At 45.9% G+C, this 20,013-nt stretch overlaps 1 pseudogene; it reads right to left on the reverse strand.

The window, feature by feature from the left end:
- Positions 1–14,062: 14,062 nt before the first annotated feature.
- On the reverse strand, positions 14,063–14,180 carry LOC126263817 (5S ribosomal RNA; annotated as a pseudogene).
- Positions 14,181–20,013: the final 5,833 nt, after the last annotated feature.

The following is a 20,013-nucleotide window of genomic DNA, read 5'->3' on the forward strand; positions in this document are numbered from 1 at the left end:
TTGCAAACGTGCATTCCTTGTATTGTACAGGTGCCGGATCTCATCTTGTGGGATGGAGATCCATGACTGTCGCACATAGATAGTCAATACAGAGACGGTTAATGCTGTTTGTTCACATGGTTAAAATGGCTCTGAGCACTATGGGACTTAACTTATGAGGTGATCAGTGCCCTAGAACTTAGAACTACTTAAAACTAATTAACCTAAAGATCTCACACACATCCATGCCCGAGACAGGATTCGAACCTGCGACCGTAGCGGTCGCGCGGTTCCAGACTGTAGCGCCTAGAACCGCTCGGCCACACCGGCTGGCTAATGGTGTTTGTGGATGACGCTGGAGGCGTCGTCCGATGATATATACGAGGTGTGGCTAGAAAAAAACCGGACTAGTACTGGTGAAACAATAAAACGAATGCAATAAGGCTGAAAGTCGCGTGGCCTGTCACGTGACTCTCGCTCCGCCTACTGCTCGAGTTTCATCTGCCTCCTGCACACAGTCTGCCCGTGGCGTCTGTTTTAAGTAGTTGACGTTTTGTCTGTGCGTCGGAAAATGTTGAGTGTACAGAAAGAACAGCTTGTTAACATCAAATTTTGTTTCAAACTAGGAAAATCTGCAAGTGAAACGTTTGTAATGTTACAACAAGTGTACGGCGATGATTGTTTATCGCGAACACAAGTGTTTGAGTGGTTTAAACGATTTAAAGATGGCCGCGAAGACACCAGTGATGACACTCGCACTGGCAGACCATTGTCAGCAAAAACTGATGCAAACATTGGAAAAATCGGTAAACTTGTTCGACAAGATCGCCGTTTAACAATCGGAGCAGTGTCTGAGTTAACAGTAGTTGACAAGGAAAGTGTTAGGCAGATTCTTCAAGAAAGTTTCAACATGAACAAAGTGTGTTCAAAAATGGTTCCAAAGTGTCTCACAATTGAACAGAAGGAACGCCGAAGAATGATTTGTTCGGACATCCTGGAAAACATTGAAAGTGATCCCACCTTCTTACAAAATGTTATTACTTGCGATGAATCGTGGTTTTTTACTTACGATCCCGAAACTAAACGCCAATCGATGCATTGGAAAACTCCTGGTTCTCCACGACAAAAAAAAGCACGAATGTCAAAATCGAAATTCAAGGCAATGATGACTGTTTTTTTTTGACATCAAAGGGATTGTGCACATTGATTGGGTACCAGAGGGACAAACAGTGAATCAGCATTACTACATTAGCGTCCTGGCTACCCTAAGTGAGCGAGTACGGAGAAAACGGAACGATTTGTGGAGAAAAAAGTCATGGATCCTTCACCAAGACAATGCCCCAGCTCACAGTGCGTTGTCAGTGAAGACGTTTTTGGCAAAACACAACATTCCCATCTTAGATCATCCACCCTACTCACCTGATTTGGCCCCCTGTGACTTTTTTCTTTACCCTAAAGTCAAATCAGCTTTGAAAGGAACTAGATTTGAGACTGTTGAAGCAGTAAAAGAAAAAGCGACGGAAGTAATGTATGGACTTACCGAAAATGATCTGCAGCATTGCTATGAACAGTGGAAAATTCGTATGGAGCGGTGTAGAGACCGAGGAGGAGAGTACATTGAAGGAGATAACATGAAATTGTAAATAATTGTAAATAAATGTTTTTTCCAGCATCAGTCCGGTTTTTTTCTAGCCGCACCTCGTATGTTCGGGTGGAGACATATCTAGTGATCGAGCAGCCCAAGGCAACATGTCGACACTCTGTAGAGCATGTTGGATTAAAACATGCGAGCGAGCGAGCGTTATTCTGTTGGAAAACATTCCAGGAATGCTGTTTATGAATGGTTTGAGAACAGATTGACATACAACTTTGCAGTTAGGCTGCGTGGGATGACCACGAGACTGCCTCTGCTGTCATATGAAACCGCACCCCAAGACCATAACTCAGGTGTAGGTCCACCGAGTCTAGGCAGCAAACAGATTGGGTGAAGCGCTCACCTGGCCTCCTTCTGACCAAAACAAGGCCATCGCTGGCATCGAGGCTGCACCGGCTTTCGTCAGAAGACACAACAGACCTCCACCCTGCCTTCCAATGAGTTCTCACTTGACACCACTGAAGTTGCAAGGGACAATGACGAGGGTTAGTGGAATGTACATTACAGGTCGTCTGCCTTTGGGCTGTCCTTGAAGTGACTGATTTGTAACACTTCGTTGTGTCAGTGTAGGGACAACTGCTGCTCTAATTGCTGCTACAGACGCAGGACGATGCGCCACAGCCATACGCTCAACAAGATGGTCTCCCCTCTCGGTAGTGCCACGTGGTCGTGCGGAGTCCGGTTTTCTCGCGGCCGTACATTTTCGTGACCACCACTGCCAGCATTCGTGCACATTCCTACACACGTCTTTCTGCAGTATCGCACAAAGAACATCCACCTTGTCTTAGCCCTATTACACGATCTCGTTCAAACTCAATGAGCAACTGATAATGACGTAAGGTCGCTTCAAAGGCAATATTGACTAACATCAACTCACCATGTCCAGTCTCAATGGTAACTAACGCTCACGACCCTTACAGCGTGCACTTAAAGCAAACCTGATTTGCATACTCATAATGGGCTACTAGCGGCACTCTTATGCGTATGGCAAAAAATTTGAATAGACTTTACCTTCCAATTGTAGAAACACGCCTACGAACTTTGATTTATGTTTGATAACTCCTTATTGAATTACTATTTTTTCCATAATTGTTAACGTGTATTTGGTATGTACTGGAATTTGTAACCAAATGCCGGCCGGGGTGGCAGAGCGGTTCTAGGCGCTTCAGTCTGGAACCGCGCGACCGCTACGATCGCAGTTTCGAATCCTGCCTCGGGCATGGATGTGTGTGATGTCCTTAGATTAGTTAGGTTTAAGTAGTTCTAAGTTCTAGGGGACTGATGACCTCAGCTGTTAAGTCCCATAGTGCTCAGAGCCATTTGAACCATTTTTTTGTAACCAAATGGTACCTACAATGGGGAAGGGTTGGCGGGCTTCTACTATCTATGTCGTACACTGTGGCTGGATGTGTATGAATGTAAACAGTAGCCGAAGTACGAATTGAGGTATTGACAGTTTAGGGTCGTTTTAGCAAGTGCTTATACAAGCTTTCTGGGTCTATGTGTCTTGCTACTAAACGGCATATTTGTCTTCTCATGTAATCTTCAAACTGCGCAACTGCTAAATGCCTCTTGATGTAACCTGTTCAAGTGTCTGATTCGTATATTTGCTTATTCTTTATAGCACTGACTTTATTTATACTGTAGCTGGAATCTTGCTAGATCTGCAGTCAAATACACATTGATACGGAACAGTTTTCTGTACCCATCTCAGATTATAATCGTTTCACAGTCGCTGAGCACAAAGGTTCCTAGTGGAACCCAACGTAATGAATTCGTTATTTTGTATTGTTGCTGGTGATGCAGTTTTAATGTATCGCAGTGAACTTGCTGTACTATATCACACAGATCACAGAGTTGATGTGCCTGAACATGAAACCGTAGTTGCTTCGAAACAGAGAGCAAAGAAACAAAAAACAATAAACTCAGCAGAGCGTCATTTTCTCCACTCATACCAAATTGACGCAACAGGTTACCCTACTCTCCTTACACGAAAATAAAAGTGCGGGAGGGCGGATGTGAGATGTTTCCCGTTAACAGCCGCAAGCATGTATGCAACGTAGCTACTTGTTCTGCCTGGTACTGGCAACAAAGTGTAAACTCAGATTACCTTTTCCAAGAGGGCATAAGACTTTAGTAGCCTGTAGTTCAAGTCTTATAGCTTAACTTAGTTAGTAGGTAGAGGGTGCGAGGGTTTACACGGGGGTACCTGTAACTTGCGTTTGGTAATAACAGCAGGCGAGCACTTAGTGGGCGCAGCAGAGATTGAGCCGGTGGGGCCATTAACGTGCCACGGGCGCACCTGTGTCCTGCCCCTACTGCGAGCGCGGCGCTTCGTCCGACCTGCACCACAGCCGCTGTGCGCTGCTACCTGACCGGTTTTCATTCATGGTTATCAGCACGAGGCAGTCCTTCTGGCCGATATCGTGTAAGACTTAAATCACTTGTTGGATCAAATAGATTCCCTGATTAGCACGAGGCTGCTCTAAGGACAAATACACTCCTGGAAATTGAAATAAGAACACCGTGAATTCATTGTCCCAGGAAGGGGAAACTTTATTGACACATTCCTGGGGTCAGATACATCACATGATCACACTGACAGAAACCACAGGCACATAGGCACAGGCAACAGAACATGCACAATGTCGGCACTAGTACAGTGTATATCCACCTTTCGCAGCAATGCAGGCTGCTATTCTCCCATGGAGACGATCGTAGAGATGCTGGATGTAGTCCTGTGAAACGGCTTGCCATGCCATTTCCACCTGGCGCCTCAGTTGGACCAGCGTTCGTGCTGGACGTGCAGACCGCGTGAGACGACGCTTCATCCAGTCCCAAACATGCTCAATGGGGGACAGATCCGGAGATCTTGCTGGCCAGGGTAGTTGACTTACACCTTCTAGAGCACGTTGGGTGGCACGGGATACATGCGGACGTGCATTGTCCTGTTGGAACAGCAAGTTCCCTTGCCGGTCTAGGAATGGTAGAACGATGGGTTCGATGACGGTTTGGATGTACCGTGCACTATTCAGTGTCCCCTCGACGATCACCAGTGGTGTACGGCCAATGTAGGAGATCGCTCCCCACACCATGATGCCGGGTGTTGGCCCTGTGTGCCTCGGTCGTATGCAGTCCTGATTGTGGCGCTCACCTGCACGGCGCCAAACACGCATACGACCATCATTGGCACCAAGGCAGAAGCGACTCTCATCGCTGAAGACGACACGTCTCCATTCGTCCCTCCATTCACGCCTGTCGCGACACCACTGGAGGCGGGCTGCACGATGTTGGGGCGTGAGCGGAAGACGGCCTAACGGTGTGCGGGACCGTAGCCCAGCTTCATGGAGACGGTTGCGAATGGTCCTCGCCGATACCCCAGCAGCAACAGTGTCCCTAATTTGCTGGGAAGTGGCGGTGCGGTCCCCTACGGCACTGCGTAGGATCCTACGGTCTTGGCGTGCATCCGTGCGTCGCTGCGGTCCGGTCCCAGGTCGACGGGCACGTGCACCTTCCTCCGACCACTGGCGACAACATCGATGTACTGTGGAGACCTCACGACCCACGTGTTGAGCAATTCGGCGGTACGTCCACCCGGCCTCCCGCATGCCCACTATACGCCCTCGCTCAAAGTCCGTCAACTGCACATACGGTTCACGTCCACGCTGTCGCGGCATGCTACCAGTGTTAAAGACTGCGATGGAGCTCCGTATGCCACGGCAAACTGGCTGACACTGACGGCGGCGCTGCACAAATGCTGCGCAGCTAGCGCCATTCGACGGCCAACACCGCGGTTCCTGGTGTGTCCGCTGTGCCGTGCGTGTGATCATTGCTTGTACAGCCCTGTCGCAGTGTCCGGAGCAAGTATGGTGGGTCTGACACACCGGTGTCAATGTGTTCTTTTTTCCATTTCCAGGAGTGTACGACGCGGATGAAAGTAGTCAACTGGTGTATCAATTGCGACTCGATAAACATAAAAAGGGACGAAATTATAGCAGTAGAAGACGAATGTCCCCACCGAGAACAGTGGTTAAACAAAGAGAAACTAACGAGCAAAATTAAATGAACTGATAAGTTAGAAGATGAAGAGGTACTTGAAAGAGTACACAAGGTAACAGGTTAAAATTCAAAACAAGGAGTGAGACAGTGTGACGTTGTTGTTGTTGTTGTTGTTGTGGTCCTCAGTCCAGAGACTGGTTTGATGCAGCTCTCCATGCTACTCTATCCTGTGCAAGCTGCTTCATCTCCCAGTACCTACTGCAGCCTACATCCTTATGAATCTGCTTAGTGTATTCATCTCTTGACCTCCCTTTACGATTTTTACCCTCCACGCTGCCCTCCAATAGTAAACTGGTGATCCTTTGATGCCTCAGAACATGTCCTACCAACCGATCCGTTCTTCTAGTCAAGTTGTGCCACAAACTCCTCTTCTCCCCAATTCTATTCAATACCTCCTCATTAGTTATGTGATCAACCCATCTAATCTTCAGCATTCTTCTGTAGCACCACATTTCGAAAGCTTCTATTCTCTTCTTCTCCAAACTATTTATTGTCCACGTTTCACTTCCATATATGGCTACACTATATACAAATACTTTCAGAAACGACTTCCTGACACTTATATCTATACTCGATGTTAACAAATTTCTCTTCTTCAGAAACGCTTTCCTTGCCATCGCCAGTTTACATTTTATATCCTCTCTACTTCGATCATCAGTTATTTTGCTCCCCAAATAGCAAAACTCCTTCACTACTTTAAGTGTTTCATTTCCTAATGTAATTCCCTCAGCATCACCCGACTTAATTCGACTCTATTCCATTATCCTCGTTTTGATTGTTTTGATGTTCATCTTATATCCTCCTTTCAAGACAGTGTCCATTCCGTTCAGGTGCTCTTCCAAGTCCTTTGCTGTCTCTGACAGAATTACAATGTCATCGGCGAACCTTAAAGTTTTTATTTCTTCTCCATGGGTTTTAATACTTACTCCGAATGTTTGTTTCTTATGCTACGGATTTAAACCGTAGCTCGTAACCATTTTTCCACCCGTCCTTCACAAACAGGGGTGCTATTGATGTCTTAATGCCGCAATAATCGAGTTTGGTTGAAATTAGTTCAAATGTATCAGAGCTAGTGTGAACACGCGCACACACACAAGTAATAGGTGAGAGGAACTTAACAGAAGTTCGCCAAAACTCAGGTGATTTAAAGGAAGATATGGGGATTCCTTGCAAGTTTGAGAAACATGCTCATTTTGCGCACTTCGCATTTTTCTTTGCAGAAAATTCTGTTGTGTAAATTTACGTGACTGGAAGCTTCCGCGGGATTTGTGAGTTGAAAAAGAATATTGAAAGTAGCTGAGCACCACAGACATGTGAATGTTACAGAACTATCGGATTCGTAATTCATGGTTGCAAAATACTGATACGAAATATTTACAGAAAAAAGGAAAAACGGCTAGAAGTCGACCTCAAGGAAGTGCAGATTAAGACCTAAGGAAATGCAGGAGCATATGACACAATATTGATCCAATGACACATCTTGCTAGACAAGTTAAAGAAAGGCAAACCTATGTCTATGCTATTTGTAGATTTAGAGAAAGCTTTTGACAATGTTGTCTGGAACGCATTTCTTAAAACAGTAGCAGAAAGTAGCAGAGATAAGGTACATGGAGTGAATGGAAACCAATGGAAACTGATAAGCAGGTGTGAGTGTGACAAGGTAAAATAGAGGAGCAGTTTTGAGAAGGGAGTGACAGAATGTTGTAATCTATCCTCGATGCTATTCAGTCTGTACATTGAGCAACCAGAAAAGGTAATCAAGGAGAAATTTGAAAAGGGAATTAAAACATAGGAAGAGAAAATAAAAACTCTGAGGTTTGCCGATAACACTGTAAATTTCTCGGAGACTTGGAAGAGCTGATGGAAGAAGTAGATTATTTGAAAGAAATGGATAATGTCTTGAAAAGTGGCTACAAGAGATACACCAACAAAAGTGAAACTATGGTAAAGGAATACCGTAGAATTAAATCAGACGATACCAAGACCATTACATTAGGAATGGTTCAAATGGGTCTGAGCACTATGGGACTCAACTGCTGAGGTCATTAGTCCCCTAGAACTTAGAACTAGTTAAACCTAACTAACCTAAGGACATCACAAACATCCATGCCCGAGGCAGGATTCGAACCTGCGACCGTAGCGGTCTTGCGGTTCCAGACTGCAGCGCCTTTAACCGCACGGCCACTTCGGCCGGCCTTACATTAGGAAATTTAAGACTAAAAGAACTGTAGGGGTTTTGCTACGTGGGTAGCAAAATACGAGGGGCTTTCAATAATTACGCAACACATTTTTTCTCGGCCAATTCCAGTTCAAAAAATGCGGAATTTGTTGTCGGATATCATGAAATATTCGCTCTTCGGCCCCTATAATTTCATGAAGCTCCGATTGGTGGAGGAGTTATACGTAGCATAAAAAATGGTGTGTATAATGAAGGCGCGTTCCAAGCAGAGAGCCGCCATTGAGTTTCTATTGGCAGAAAACCAGATCTTCATAGGCGCTTGCAGAATGTTTACAAAGACTTGGCAGTGAATAAAATCACGGCGAGTCGTTGGGAGATGTGTCTCTCATCATCACAAGAAGATCTAGCGAACCTGTCCCATCTCCAGTGTGCCGGCTGGCCGCACACAATTGTGACTCGTTCGGTGTTGAAACGTGAGGACACCCTCATTCGAGGTGATCGACAGATCACAATCAGACCCTTCGCGGCACAACGAGACGTCTCTGGTGACAGTGCTGACACACCCGTCCACGAGTTGCGGTACTCAAACGTGTGCACCCACTGGGTTCTTCGCCGCTTAACGGAAGACCATAAAGAGCAACGAAGGGCCATCTGTGCAGAATTGCTTGCGCGTTACGAGGCTGATCGTGACAATCTTTTTTCGAACATCGTCACAAGCGATCGCTTCGAACCGGAAACAAAACGGCAATCCATGTAGTGGCGGCACACCACCTCTTCTTCGAAGCAAAAGTCAGAGCCGCACCCTTAGCCGGCAACGACATGACGGCGGTCTTCTGAGACTCTGGGGGGTTTATTCTATTCGATATCCTGCCTCATTCCCTCATGGTGCAACGATCAACTCTGAAGTGTATTGTGCTACCCTCAGAAAACTGAAGAAAGGGCTTTAGCGTGTTCGTCGTCACAAAAATGCAAACGAACTCCTCTTTCTCTATGACAAAGTAGGGCCTCACACAAGCCCGGGCACCCAAGAGGAGCTCATAAAACGTCATCGAGATGTTCTTCCTCATCCTCCCTACAGCCTGGATCTCGCACCTTCCGACTTCCAGCCGTTTGGACCAATGAAGAATGCAATCCGCGGGAAGCAGTAAATGGATGGTGGGGAATTTATTTATGTAGCAAGACGTCGGCTCCGACGTGCACCAGTAGAGTTTTACCAAGGGACGTAAGGCCCTCCTAGTAAGATAGCGTAAGGCCGTCGCAATGTAGGAAGATTATGTTGAAAGATAGGGTTTTGTAACCAAAAGAGTCGGGAATAATAAGGTGTATTGGAATCGTGAATAAAACCACCCCGCTTTCAGACACTTATTAAACGGCCCTCGTAAGCATGATGCCGAAAGTGGAGAGGATTTAAAATGCAAACTGGTAATACCAGTTATTTGTTGATGTAGAATATAGATTTTATATTTAGGAGGTCTTTTCCGAAAGTGTTTGGAGTATAGCCGTTAGCAGAAGTGAGAAGTGGATGATAAACGATTCATGAAAGAAGAGCTGTTGAAGTGTGGTGTTAAAGAAGAATAATTAAGATTAGATAGATGGATCGAATGATTTATGAGGAGGTACTGAATTGAACTGCTGGAAAATAAATATATGAAACAACTTCACTAAAAAGCAGGGATCGACTGATTGAACACATCTGAGCCAAAAGGATTCGTCAGTTTGGAAACTGAGGGAAGTGGGGGGGGGGGGGGTAGGTAAAATCTGTGGAGGGAGACCAGTAGAGTAACACAGTATACAGATTGAAATGGATATACACTCCTGGAAATGGAAAAAAGAACACGTTGACACCGGTGTGTCAGACCCACCATACTTGCTCCGGACACTGCGAGAGGGCTGTACAAGCAATGATCACACGCACGGCACAGCGGACACACCAGGAACCGCGGTGTTGGCCGTCGAATGGCGCTAGCTGCGCAGCATTTGTGCACCGCCGCCGTCAGTGTCAGCCAGTTTGCCGTGGCATACGGAGCTCCATCGCAGTCTTTAACACTGGTAGCATGCCGCGACAGCGTGGACGTGAACCGTATGTGCAGTTGACGGACTTTGAGCGAGGGCGTATAGTGGGCATGCCGGGGGCCGGGTGGACGTACCGCCGAATTGCTCAACACGTGGGGCGTGAGGTCTCCACAGTACATCGATGTTGTCGCCAGTGGTCGGCGGAAGGTGCACGTGCCCGTCGACCTGGGACCGGACCGCAGCGACGCACGGATGCACGCCAAGACCGTAGGATCCTACGCAGTGCCGTAGGGGACCGCACCGCCACTTCCCAGCAAATTAGGGACACTGTTGCTCCTGGGGTATCGGCGAGGACCATTCGCAACCGTCTCCAAGAAGCTGGGCTACGGTCCCGCACACCGTTAGGCCGTCTTCCGCTCACGCCCCAACATCGTGCAGCCCGCCTCCAGTGGTGTCGCGACAGGCGTGAATGGAGGGACGAATGGAGACGTGTCGTCTTCAGCGATGAGAGTCGCTTCTGCCTTGGTGCCAATGATGGTCGTATGCGTGTTTGGCGCCGTGCAGGTGAGCGCCACAATCAGGACTGCATACGACCGAGGCACACAGGGCCAACACCCGGCATCATGGTGTGGGGAGCGATCTCCTACACTGGCCGTACACCACTGGTGATCGTCGAGGGGACACTGAATAGTGCACGGTACATCCAAACCGTCATCGAACCCATCGTTCTACCATTCCTAGACCGACAAGGGAACTTGCTGTTCCAACAGGACAATGCACGTCCGCATGTATCCCGTGCCACCCAACGTGCTCTAGAAGGTGTAAGTCAACTACCCTGGCCAGCAAGATCTCCGGATCTGTTCCCCATTGAGCATGTTTGGGACTGGATGAAGCGTCGTCTCACGCGGTCTGCACGTCCAGCACGAACTGAGGCGCCAGGTGGAAATGGCATGGCAAGCCGTTCCACAGGACTACATCCAGCATCTCTACGATCGTCTCCATGGGAGAATAGCAGCCTGCATTGCTGCGAAAGGTGGATATACACTGTACTAGTGCCGACATTGTGCATGCTCTGTTGCCTGTGTCTATGTGCCTGTGGTTCTGTCAGTGTGATCATGTGATGTATCTGACCCCAGGAATGTGTCAATAAAGTTTCCCCTTCCTGGGACAATGAATTCACGGTGTTCTTATTTCAATTTCCAGGAGTGTATTTTACCCCTAGTGAGATAAGCCTCTACATCCTTGTCCTCTAGCCATCCCTGCTTAGCCATTTTGCACCCCCTGTCGATATCATTTTTGAGACGTTTGTATTCCTTTTTGCCTGCTTCATTTACTGCATTTTTATATTTTCTCCTTTCATCAATTAAATTCAATATTTCTTCTGTTACCCAAGGGTTTCTACTAGCCCTCGTCTTTTTACCTATTTGATTGCTGCCTTCACTATTTCATCCCTCAAAGCTACCCATTCTTCTTCTACTGTATTTCTTTCCCCCATTCCTGTCAATTGTTCCCTTATGCTCTACCTGAAACTCTGTACAATCTCTGGTTCTTTCAGTTTATCCAGGTCCCATCTCCTTAAATTCCCACCTCTTTGCAGTTTCTTCAGTTTTAATCTACAGTTCATAACCAATAGATTGTGGTCAGAGTCCACATCTGCCCCTGGAAATATCTTACAATTTAAAACCTGGTTCCTAAATATCTGTCTAACCATTATATAATCTATCTGATACCTTTTAGTATCTCCAGGGTTCTTCCATGTATACAACCTTCTTTCATGATTCTTAAACCAAGTGTTAGCTATGATTAAGTTATGCTCTGCGCAAAATTCTACCAGGCGGCTTCCTCTTTCATTTCTTAGTCCCAATCCATATTCACCTACTACGTTCCCTTCTCTCCCTTTTCCTACTGACGAATTCCAGTCACCCATGACTATTAAATTTTCGTCTCCCTTCACTATCTGAATAATTTCTTTTATCTCATCATACATTTCATCAATTTCTTCGTCATCTGCAGAGCTAGTTAGCATATAAACTTGTACTACTGTCGTAGGCTTGGGCTTCGTGTCTCTCTTGGCCACAATAATGCGTTCACTATGCTGTTTGTAGTAGCTCACCCGTACACCTATTGTTTTATTCATTATTAAACCTACTCCTGCATTACCCCTACTTGATTTTGTATTTATAACCCTGTATTCACCTGACCAGAATTCTTGTTCCTCCTGCCACCGAACTTCACTAATTCCCACTATATCTAACTTTAACCTATCCATTTCCATTTTTAAATTTTCTAATCTACCTGCCCGATTAAGGGATCTGACATTCCACGCTCCGATTCGTAGAACGCCAGTTTTCTTTCTCCTGATAACAACGTCCTCTTGAGTAGTCCCCGCCCGGAGTTCCGAATGGGGGACTATTTTACCTCCGGAACATTTTACCCAAGAGGACGCCATCATCATTTGATCAAACAGTAAAGCTGCATGCCCTCGGGAAAAATTACGGCTGTTGTTTCTCCTTGCTTTCAGGAAAAAGTCGTATCTTTCAGCTCTTTTTGCAGTTTGATTACAGATCAAAAATGGTGTCTGTTTGAGTTGAGGTTCTGATACAAAAATAAAAACTAAACTGCTATTGTCGCCTATGAAATGAATAAACTTTTGCGGACAAAATGTAGTCTGTGTTGATTGCAGCCCTTTTATTATCGATTTTTATTCCGAATCACATCTAAAAATCCACTTTTAGCGGGGAGTGGACATGAAACTACGGTTTTTTTTATGAATTTTCCTTTCGTCTGGTGTTATTTCTTTTGAAGTCTCACAAAAAGTCTACTATATGGTACACAAACTCCAAAGCACTTCTCCTTTTTAATAATTAGATAGTATACTGGTGCTCTTTCTCTGTTTCTCACACTACAGTACACTCCGATATGACTAACTTAAGTGTTGTGTTTGCCTTTGGACGGAAATGAATTTCTTCAAGGAAACATGCAGAAGCGTCTGATATGCGCTCTCTCTGGAGAAAACTAAAGAGATAGGGAGATATTTCATATTACGAAAAGGAAGGACGTGTTATTAATCAATTTATCGTTCGCAAGGTAGCGGTTGACCTGTTGGAACATTAGTTATTCATCGGACGACACAGTCCATTCTGCACGAACGTATAAAGCGGAAGCCGGCGTCTGTAAGGAATCGGACTATCGACCTAGGAGTGTGTTAATAGTGTTGCTTTATATACTGCCCTTACGCTGTAGGGTAGCGCATTTATCTGCTTTTTCGATACGAAGTCTGTTTGGTCTGGTAACGTTTCATGTTGTACACAAATCTTCCGCAAACGAAACAAACGGTATTAATGTTTCATCAAGTTAAGTGGGAGGAATGATATTAAGAAATTTGACAGCTGCGGTAATGTTGGACAAATTATATGGCCAAATATTTGTGGATGTACAGTAACTTTTATTACCATTCGTCTCGAAGGCTCCGACGGGTGTATGCTTCAATTTCCGCCATTACAGCTCTTAATCTTCGGAGAAGTCTATCACTGAGTTCATAGAAGCGGCATTAGCTTCCATCCATACAGAACATTCGTAACTGTTAGCTGCCTGGCTACCGAACAAATTTTTCCGGTTCACCAGTATATTACAAAGACTTTTAATTGGGCAACATCAGAAATCCACTCAACTGGCTCATTCTGAGTAAAACATATCAGTGCTTTTAAAGCATTGTGCGTGCCCTTGTTTATGTACTAAATTGAATGAAAAAAGGAAGGAAGATTAGAGTTACCGTCCCGTCGAGAAATAAGTTACTAGAGACAGCCTAGGTTGGACAAGGTTAGGGACCAAAAACGGCTGTGATGTTTCAAAATGAATTCTTCCAGTATCCGCTGTAACCAATTAAAGGCAACTAGAGAGCACGTAAGTTAGAATGGCCGGAGAACAATGGCTCTGACCCGACGACACGCCTAGTCGAACAGAGCTTGGGTGACATGCACTCCGTCTTCAGGCCACAAGTGGCCCATCGGGACCATCCGACCGCCGTGTCATCCTCAGGCGAGGATGCGGATAGGAGGGGCGTGTGGTCAGCACACCGCTCTCCCGGTCGTTGTGACGGTTTTCTTTGACCGGAGCCTCTACTATTCGGTCGAGTAGCTCCTCAGTTGGCATCTCGAGGCTGAGTGCACCCCGAAAAATGGCAACAGCACATGGCGGCCCGGATGGTCACCCATCCAAGTGTCGGCCACGCCCGACGGCGCTTAACTTCGGTGATCTGATGGGAACCGGTGTATCCACTGCGGCAAGGCCGTTGCCTCTTGGGTGACATGCGGGTACGTTATTTCTTGCTGCTTCAACTTTAATCAAGAGTTAGGCAGTCGTAGTGGCTAGTGAATGGTGGCGTGCCAGTATATCGGCAGTGCATGATCAGATACTTACAGTAGATGAGAATCTAGAGGAAGTGCTGTCCAGGCCTACAGTTGAACATCAGTGGTGTACTTATATGCGGCTCTCCTGAGCTAACTGTTCATTTCGTAGTAACACTTGCACCATATGTCCACAGTTTTTTCTTGAATATAGTCCAGTCTCTATCCTCCTCTACAGTTTTTAGCCTCTACAGTTCCTTCTAGTTTCATGAAGGTTGTTCCTTGATGTTTCAACAGATGTCCTGTCATATCCTCTCTTCGTCTTGTCAATGTTTAACACATGTTCGATTTCTCTCCGATTCTGCGGAGAACCTCCTCATTCCTTACCTTATAAGTCCAATTAATCTCCAACGTTCTTCTGCAGCACCACATCTCAAACGCTTCGATTCTCTTCTGCCCCGGTTTTCCAACAGTCCAAGATCCACTACTGTACAATACCATCGTCAAGGTGCACATTCTCAGAAATTTATTCCTCACAGTAAGGCCTCCATTTGATTGTAGTAGACTTCTCTTGGTCAGGAACCTCCTCAGTGCCTGTGCTAGACTGCTTCTTCGTCCGTCATGTGTTATTTTGCTTCCAAGGTAACAGAATTCCGTAACTCTGTCTTCTTCTTGGCCCCCAATTCTGATGTTACGTTTCTCGTTCTCGCTGTTCTCATTTCTGCTACTTCTCATTGCTTTCGTCTTTCTTCTACTTATTCTCAATCCATGTTCTGTACTCATTAGACCATTCCGTTCAGCTCATCCGGTAATTCTTCTTCGCTTTCATTGAGGATAGCAATGTCATCAGCGAATCTGGTCGTTGATATTCTTTCACCCTGAGATTTAATCCCATTCTTGAACCTTTCTTTTATTTCCGTTACTGCTTGTTCGATATATTTGTAACGTGATCAAAAGTATCTGGATACCTGGCGGAGAATGACTTACAAGTTCGTGGCGGCCTGCATCGGTAATGCCGGAATTCAATATGTTGGTGGACCTCCCCTAGCCTTGACGACAGCTTCCACTTTCGCAGGCAATGTTCAACCAGGTGTTGGAAAGTTTCTTGGGGAATGGCAGCCCACCCATTCTTCACGGAGTGCTGCACTGAGGAGAGGTATCGATGTCGGTCAGTGAGGCCTGGCATAAAGTCGGCGTTCCAAAACATCCCAAAGAGGTTCTATAGGATTCAGGTCAGGACTCTGTGCAGGGCAGTCCCATTACAGGGATGTTAATGTCGTGTAACCACTCCGCCACAGGCCGTGCATTATGAATAGGTCCTCGTTAGTGTTGGAAGATGCAATCGCCATCCTGGAATTGCTCTTCAACAGTGGGAAGCAAGGAGGTGCTTAAAACGTCGATGTATGTCTGTGCTGTGCTGGTGCGACGCAAAACAACAAATCGTGCAAGCCCCTCCATGAAAAACAAGAACACACCATAGCACCACCGCCTCCGAATTTTACTGTCGGCACTAAACACGCTGGCAAATGACATTCACTGGGTATTCGCCATACCCACACCCTGCCATCGGATCGCCACATTGTGTCCAATGTTTACGCTCCTTAAATCAAGCGAGTCTTCGTTTGGCATCTACCGGTGTGATATGTGGCTTACGAGCAGCCGCTAGACCATGAAATCCAAGTTTTCTCACCTCCTGCCTAACTGTCATAGTACTTGCAGTGGATCCTGATGCAGTTTGGAATTCCTGTGTGATGGTCTGGACAGATGCATGCCTATTGCACATTACGACCCACTTCAACTGTCGGCGGTCTCTGTCAGTCAACAGACGATGTCAGCCTGTAGGCTTTTGTGCTGTACGCGTGCCTTCACGCTTTCACTTCACTATCACATCAGAAACAGTGGACCTAGGGATGTTTAGGAGTGTGGAAATCTCATGTACAGACGTGTGACACAAGTGACACCCATTTACTTGACCACGTCCGAAGTCGGTGAGTTCCGCGGAGTGCCCCATTCTGCTCTCTCAAGATGTCTAATGACTACTGAGGTCGCTGATATGGAGTACCTGGCAGTAGGTGGGAGCACAATGCACCTAATATCAAAAACGTATGTTTTTGGGGTGTCCGGATACTTTTGATCACATAGTATAGATTGAACAGTAGGAGCGAAAGACAAGCACTTCGTCCTTGATCTTTTAGTCTTATTGCCCCCCTTTGGTGCCTGTACATATTATACTGAATATTATCCGTTTTTCTCTTTAGCTTCCCTTATTTTTCTCAGAATCTGGAACGTCTAGCACCGTTTTATATTATGGAACGCTTATCCTAGGTCGACACATAATATAAACGTGTATATATTATTCTTGAGTGTTGCTTCCATTATCAATTATAACGTCAAAACTGTCTTTACTTTTCGTAACGCCAAACTGGTAATCGTCAACAGATGCTTAATTTTCTTTTTCATTCTTCTCTATATTATTCTTGTCAGTGACTTGGATGATTGAGCTGTTAAGCTGATTGTGCGATAGTTCTCGCACTTGTCTTTTCTTGCTATCTTCGGAATTGTGCTGGTGATGTTTTCGAAAGTCTGGTGGTATTTCGCCAATCTCACAAATTCTACACATCGACTTGAATTGTCCTTTGGTTGTCATTTCCGTCAGAGATTTGAAAAATTGCGACGGATTGCTGTCTGTATCTTCTGTCTTGTTTGATCTCAAGTCTACCAAAGCTCTTTTAAATTCTCTCTCTAATACTGGATCGCCTATATCTCCCATGTCGACTACAACTTCTCCTTCTATCACATCGTGAGACAATTCCTCCCCCTCACAGAAACTTTCGATGCACTCCTTCCACCTGTCCACAATCCTCTGCGTTAAACAATGAAATTCCCATTGCACTCTTAATGTTACCGCGCGTCTTTATAGGGTATGTAACGGATATAAGTGCAGATATTTTATGTGTGCTACATTAATGTACACATGCCAGCGTGTTGGCTGTTTTTTCTTTGCGCTGAATAGTGTTATCACAAACATGTCACGAACTTTAGGATCTTGTTTTTTCTGCACGGTCGTACTGCATCCCGATGCGGACTACGGTTGTTAGTGTAGACTAACCGTTTTGCGTCCATGTGTCATCAATTCAAGAACTGACCTACTACCCACGGGAAAATAAACTTTAATAAATGGCTCTAGCCACGTGTATTTGAAAGTAATAATCAACCCAAAAACATACGACATGTAATGGGTGTCGTTAGTAATCTGCACATGGCGTAAATACTGATGTAATGTTGTTCAATACACCGTCGTCATTCACCAACAGAAATATCTGCAATTATACCCTGATAAGGTAAGGAATGAGGGGGTTCTGCGCAGAACCTGAGAGGAAAGGAATATTTGGAAAACACTGACAAAGAGAAGGGACAGGATGATACGATATCTGTTAAGACATCAAGGAATGACTTCCATCGTACTAGAAGGAACTGTAGAGGACAAAAACTGTAAAGGAAGACAGAGTTGGAATACATCCAGCAAGTAGTTGAGGACGTAGGTTGCAAGTGCTACTCTAAGATGAAGAGGTTGACACTGGAGAGAAATTCGTGGCGGGCCGCATCAAACCTGTTAGAAAGTTAGAAGACTGATGCCCCCCCCCCCCAAAAAAAAAAGAAAACAAAAAAAAGGCTTCTGACCGATCGTAGTGATGCTGTACACAGGACTGAGACATGCTTGAAAACGCGACGTGGCCACTGTTGTCTGGAAGGAACGTTGTTGGCGCTTCTCTCTCTCTCTCTCTCTCTCTCTGTGTGTGTGTGTGTCTCTCCCTGCTTCCGCGGTAAGAGAACCGCAACAAGAGCCGCCGTGCAAACTGTCAAATCCATACTACTCCGCCCGTAGCCGGGCTGCCTTCGTGGATACTTGTCTTGCAAAAAACAAGCTCTCTTCGCTATTGAAGGTGCATTACCTTTCTCCTCTATGGGCGATAGTCGCATGAGGCCAGTGAGATCCTGCATGGTGTTGAGTGTGGCTCTCCTGAACACATCGCCTGGACATACTCATGACAGTCGTGGGATCCTGACCAGCGCGGGCAGCAATATCGAGGAACGGTAAGCGACAGCCTTCATCCTGCCGCTGTTCAATTACGACACTTGCTGGGAAACTTTTCTCTTCCTTACACATGGAATTACAGGATCCTCTCAGAAACAAGCAAAATCTGAATGAAGTTTTTTGGATGGCAAACCAGCTGTGTTAGTTTTAGGGTTTCCGTACCTCAGTCGGTATGAAACCCTTATAGGATCACTTCATTTTCTGTGTTTCTGTCCGTCTATGAAGACCCCTTTTCTTCCGAAACGGCTAGTGGTATCAAATTGAAACTTATGTCAAATACTAGGATCTGAGGTCCCTTTACGATATAAAAATTTAAGCTTCTGAATCAGTACATTCAAAAGACACGGTCGTTTACGTTAGATATTTTGTTACTCGGAAAATAATTTCTCAAAATCTATAGATGACCTATCTGTATGCAGCATTAACTTTGTGCGAAACGCTCAGAGCAGAAGTCACATCTCCGGTTTTTTATTAAAAATAAAACAAACAAGACGTTAATTCTACCAATTTGGTACAGTTGCACTGAAGTGCTAATACACACATAAAAAAAGTTTGACCTCACCTTGGTTCCGGAAACTGTACAGAAAATTAGAATAGAGATCAACATAAACATCATTTCCGCCCTTTTTGTTGCTTATGAAAACCACACTTTGCATGTTGTACCACGATACAGCGAGACCTTCAGAGGTGGTGGTCCAGACTGCTGTACACACCGATAACTCTAATACCCAGTAGCACGTCCTCTTGCATTGATGCATACCTGTATTCGTCGTGGCATTCTAACCACAAGTTCCTCCAAATTGTCCCACGCCTCAACGGCTATTCGGCGTAGATCCTTCAGAGTAGATGGTGGGTCACGTCGTCCATAAACAGCTCCTTTCAGTCTATCCCAGGCATGTTCGAAAGGTTTCATGTCTGGAACACATGCTGGCCACTCGAGTCGTTATCCTGAAGGAAGTCATTCACAAGATGTGCACGATTGGGGTGCGAATTGTCGTCCATGAAGACGAATGCCTCGCTAGTATGCTGCCGATATGGTTGCACTAGCGGTCGGAGGATGGCATTCACGTCTCGTACAGTTGTTACGGCACCTTCCCCGACCACCAGCGGCGTACGTTGGCCCCACATAATACCGCCCCAAAACAGCAGGGAACCTCCACCTTGCTGCAATCGCTTGACAGTGGGTCTAAGCCGTTCAGCCTGACCGAGTTGCCTTCAAACACGTCTCCGACGACTGTCTGGTTGAAGGCATATGCGGCACTCATCGGTGAAGAGAACGTGATGCCAATCCTGAGCGTTCGATTCGGCATTTTGTTGGGCCCAACTGTACACCGCTGTATGGTGTCGTGGATGCAAAGATGGACCTCGCTATGGACGTCGGGAGTGAACCTGTGCACCATGCAGCCTATTGTGCACAGTTTGAGTAGTAAGACGACATCCTGTGGCTGCACGAAAAGCATTATTAAAGATGGTGGCGTTGTTGTCAGGGTTCTTGCGAGTCATAACCGCAGGTAGCGGTCATCCATTGCAGTAGTAGCCCTTGGGCGACGTGAGCGAGGCATGTCATCGACAGTTCCTGCCTCTCTGTATCTCCTCCATGTCCGAACAACATCGCTTTGGTTCACTCCGAGACGCCTGGACACTTCTCTTGTTGAGAGCCCTTCCTGGCATGGCACAAAGTAACAAT

The sequence above is a fragment of the Schistocerca nitens genome, chromosome 6, assembly GCF_023898315.1.
Source record: "Schistocerca nitens isolate TAMUIC-IGC-003100 chromosome 6, iqSchNite1.1, whole genome shotgun sequence".
Lineage (NCBI taxonomy): Eukaryota > Metazoa > Arthropoda > Insecta > Orthoptera > Acrididae > Schistocerca > Schistocerca nitens.